Source organism: Chrysemys picta, chromosome 4, assembly GCF_011386835.1.
Source record: "Chrysemys picta bellii isolate R12L10 chromosome 4, ASM1138683v2, whole genome shotgun sequence".
Taxonomy (NCBI): domain Eukaryota; kingdom Metazoa; phylum Chordata; order Testudines; family Emydidae; genus Chrysemys; species Chrysemys picta.
In genome coordinates, this window is record NC_088794.1 from 48,347,351 (window position 1) to 48,352,580 (window position 5,230).

The window sequence follows — 5,230 nt, forward strand, 5'->3', positions numbered from 1 at the left end:
TATAGTGGAACTTAGAAGTATTCTTCTGTCGACCTAGCTGCATCTATGCTGGAGTTAAGTCAGATTAATAACTATACTGCTCCAGGCTGTGAATTTTTCACACCAATGAGCACCCTATGTTGACTTAGCTTTTAAGTGTAGATCAGGCCTAAGTTTCTGCATCTGGGCATGTCCTGCTGCCTCACTCCAAGTGTCCTGACACCAATCTCTAACCTAAACCCCAGAGCAATGCACAGGTAAAGACCGGCATTTGTCCACTTAAGCTGTACACAGAAGCTGCCAGCTGGATTGGGCCCCATTCAGAATCTGGCCAGAGGACGAGGTGGTGGTGCTGGATCCCACCCTATAACCTTTAGCCCAGTGGCTAGTTGCTCTCTGGCCCAAAGAGAGAGTCTGAGAATGACCCGATAGTCCAGGTGTTGGAGCACCCACCTAGGAGGTGGGAGACCACAGGTCCAGACCCCTGCTCCAACCACTCTTTCATCGTTTATCTAGAATGCAACAGCTTCAACAGGACGGACTGAGGGAGCCTCATATCAGAATAACCCATAGCACATATCCTGTAGCCAGGACTTAGCTGCAGGGCTGGCCTTAGGGAAAATGGTACCCTGGGCAAACTTGTATTTTGGCATCCCAGGCCTCTCCCACCTACCCCCAGACCCTGTTATGTTTTCTTGGTTGATGTTTCCTTTTAAAAATATTTCAGTCGGGGTGGATAAAAATCAATGCTTTTTTTAAAAAAAAATCAAATAAATCCGATTTTTTTAAATTTAAATCTGTTTTTATTTAAATCGGGTTTTTTCCTCAAAAAGCATTTTATCAAAAAAACCTATCTAAAGATAGTTTTAATTAAGATACATTATAGCTCAAAAATATCTCACCATGGAATAGGGATTATAAATTCTAATTCTATAGTATGAGACAATATATTCATGTAATGTTTAAGAAAAGTTTTTTGTAAATGAGTTCCAATAATTCCGGGATTAGGGACCCAATCTTATGAGGTTCCACAGGCTTCTGTATAGATTATTTAGGTTAATCTTTCTATCTACCCAATAGGACTCAGTGTTCATTGTAGAAGATACCATCAGAGATGCCTAGTTTTGCAGTTCTCAAATTGTGGATTTATGTCTCCAGAAATAACATGCTTGCTAATAGCAAAAATGTTTCTAAATAAATAAATTATAGAGGTGAGAAATAGCAGACCTCAACCCTATTGTCCCTCTGCAAATTTGTGTACCCAGAGTCAATCCCTTACTTCTCTCAAAGTGCAAAGTTTCAAAAAGTTCAATGAATAGAAGATTGTTCGGGGTGGAATAGATCTGGACAAGGAGAAGAGATCTGGAGATAAATGTGAGAAGGGAGGGACAGGCAGTAGACACAAGTGAAATTTTGAGCAGCATATTCCAGAAATCTTGAGGTCTTTCTGAGTGTAGCCCTCATTGATTTGAGATCTACCATACCATTCTCTCACTAGAAGTGAAAACCTATAATGGCAGCAGGCCGTAAAAGGGACCCAGTTTGGGAATATTTTAATGAAGTTCCTCTACCTCTGGGTAAGACAGGCATGCGTCCAAAATGCAAACCGTGTAACAAAGGAATGCAAGGCCTGGTTGCCTGAATGAAACAACATCATGAGAAGTGTTCCTTCTCAGGAGGAAGCTGCGTTGAAGATGATGAAAGGAACATGTCTGAACATGCAGGATCTTCAGGTTGGTAAACTTTTTTTATTTGCGGGGCTGGAAGTATTTTGTTCACAAAGGTGCCGACAAAGAGCGTTACACATGCTGACTTTTAGCAAGAAGGCTGTGTACTACCTTGTCGCTAAAAGCTGTGTGGCATAGACAAGCCCTTAGTTGGTATGTGTTATAGCACAATTCTTATGTGCCTCTTTAAGGGCATGTTCCTTTAACCCTTTCTCATGCAAATAGCCTGGAGCCACGCAAGTAGACTGTTACTCGCTTGAGTAAGGCCTGTTCATGTGATTAATGGTTGCATTATTAGGCCCTGATTCTGCAGCTGACTGCACAGCAGACTCCTGTACGGCACCCCATGAACTTCAAGGCCCTGATAAGATTTGTGTAGATAGGCTCCCATTCAAGTCCTGAAAGAATCTGAATTTTTAATCAAGATCTAATAAAGTATTCAACAACCTTCTCCTAGCATTTGGGGAAATAATTTGCCAATAGAAATGTTTATTATTTGACTATATAAGTGATGCAATAAAGTAGTAAAATAATTTGTCCACATATGCTGTACTGTACATGAGTATCACGCTGTGTCCATGCATATACCCACAAGTACACTTGTGCTGTTGTTACATGGTGTTGGCACTACCATTTCAGGGGTGGTATCCCAGTGTGCTGTGCATCACTGCAGACACCCTAGGAAGTGCCTTGCTGTGTACGGTTGGTGCTATTCCCCCCTACCATCACACATTTGCTGATAACAGTTCCTGCTCATCTCTCCCTCCTGCCAAACTGGGTGGAAGGCATGGAGCAACTGGATGATGATCTGGTTCTGCTGCTGCTCCTTATTGCAGTACAAATGTTTAAGTGGTGGCATTGTCGATCGGCAAGATACAGGATGAAATCTGGGCTGAACTTTCTGACGTGGTGAAGACAACCAACTTTGAGGATGAATGACAATTCATTCATGTTCCCTGGACAGATATGATGAATGCCAGTAATCTGGTGAGCTGGAGCCAGTTCGTAAGAACCGGTTGTTAAATTTAGAAGCCGGTGTAGAACCGGTTCCTAAAGGGGTGGGCGGGTGAGCAAACTCTGGTCCGCGGGCTACATCCGGCTGCCCAGCCCCTCCCCCCTCGCAGAGCCCCAGCGTGCTGCGCTGCCAGCACCAGCGCTCTGGGCAGCTCTGCAGCTCCGGCCGCTTTGAGAGGCAGAATACTTACAAGAAGTAGCAGTAAGAGCTATAACAAACTGTGGGGGGAAAAAAATCTAACGTCTAGAATGCAGCTTGGTCACAGACAATACTGCAAATGTATCCAAGATGAGAAGTAATTTAGAAGAGAGTAGAGTCCAAAGCTAATAACATACAGTTGCAGTGCTCATTTGATGCACCTCCTAGCCAAAGACTTCAGTGTTCCAGAAATAAAGGCTAATGTTGTTGAAATTGCAAAATACTTCCGTAACAACCACTCTGCAGCAGCTGCTCTGAAAAAAGTGGGAGGAACCAAGCTAACTCTCCCACAAGACGTGCCATGGAACTCAGTAGGGGACTGTTTTGAGCACTATATCAAGAACTGGCCTAATTTGATGACAGTTTGTGAGCAAAATCATGAAAAAATAGATCTCAACATTGGGTCTGAGAAATGTTGAACACATGCTGAGTACCCTGAAGCCTATTTCTGTAGCCTTGAACCAGCGCCGGCTCTGGCTTTTTGCCGCCCTAGGCAAAAAAGCCTCCCACCACTTCCCCCGCCCCCTCCCCCAGTGTGGCAGGGGAGGGCGCCGAGCCCGGCTGCGGGCCCACAATCCCCGACCGGCCAGAGCGCCGGGGGGGAGGGCAGAGAGCGCCCAGCGGCCAGAGTGCCGGGAGCTCTGAAGTTTATTATAGTTGGCATTATGGAGGGGTGATTGCTGGATGTCCATGTCATAGCCAATTCCTCTTCTTCAGCAGTTAAGGTTTGACCCTGATACCGAGTATTGAGAATATTTGCAAGAAAATGAGCTGGAGATCGTGCTTGTCCCATTCTTTTTTTAATGCTTGTAATTTAACTTTGTCATTGCATATTTCTCTTTTTAAGATCTCCCTCAGTTCCTTCCAAATTTCAACAGCATCAACAATAAAACAGCTATTTCCCTGCATTTTGTTCAAGGCAAGGCCGGCTCCAGGCACCAGCCCACCAAGCATGTGCTTGGGGCGGCGCCTGGAGGGGGGCGGCGTGGTGGGGTGCTCCTGCCCGAGAGCGGGGCTGCGACCGGGCTCGCCGCCCTCCCCGCGGCGCTCCGGCCGGTCGGGGAGAGCGGAGTGCCCCGGCCGGGCTCGCCGCCCTGCTCCCAGCGCTCTGTAGGAAAGCAAGCAAGGGGGGCGACTTTTTAAAGTACCCATGAAAGACAAAAATTGTGTTGACAACTTCGCAGTGTAGACATGCCCTAAGGCTCTGTCTACACTGGGAGAGGTTTGCTGCTGGCACTCAGACGCAGCTTATACAGGTGAAAAAAGAGCTTTGGTTCGTTTGTCTTACGCCGGTTGCCTGCGGGAAATAAGTGATACCAGCAACGGACTTTTGTCACTACTAGGGTTACCATATCTCATAAATAAAAAAAGAGGACCCTCCACTGGCCCTAGCCCCGCCCCAACTCCGCCCCTTCCCCGCCCTAACTCCGCCCCCTCCCACTCCCAGCCAGGGGGAAAGGGCTGCCCCAGCGCTACCGGCTTCCAGGTTTGCCAGGCAGCCCCCAGACCCTGCGCCCCCAGCCGGCGCTTCCCCAGCGCAGCTGGAGCCCGGGAGGGGAAGCGCCCAGCTGGGGACACAGGGTCTGGAGGCTGCCCGGCAAACCGTGAAGCCGGTAGTGTTCGGGCTTTGGGCAGCCCCTATGCCTCCGGACCCTGAGCCCCCAGCCGGGCACTTCCCCTCCCAGGCTCCGGCGGCGCAGGGTCCGGAGGCACGGGGGCTGCCCGAAGCCGGTAGCTCTCGGGCAGCCCGGCTCTTAAACAGAGCCGAAGAGTCGGGGAGGAGCAGAGCCGCCATTTTCCCGGACATGTTCAGCTTTTTGGCAATTCCTCCCGGATGGGGGTTTGACTGCCGAAAAGCCGGACATGTCCGGGAAAAGGAGGACGTATGGTAACCTAGTCACTACAACTGAATCGACACCAAGGGCACTTCCTGGTAGCGACATGCCCAGAAAGATACGAATTACCCCCAACCACACTAACGTTACCGCCAGGGCACAAGTTTCCCACCGGAGACCGTGCCTGGCACGATTTGGCACTCAGGGGAGGCGGAGACTGACACTGTTTCCCACACGGCGGCCTGCCCCTGTCCACGGCGCCAAGCCAGGCTGCTGCCCACGATGCCGTTTCCTACCGCGGCCAGGCCCGTCGAGGGGCCGGGGCGACACCCCATTAGCGTGGCTCGGCACGAGGCGGCTCGGACACGCGTGGGCTGCTCGCGGGGAAATGGCGGGCGCGCCGGGAGGGGGGTTAAGGGCTGGGGGAGGGGCGGTGTTTCCGTGTCACCGTGTTGGGCTGGCTGCGGCCCCGGGGC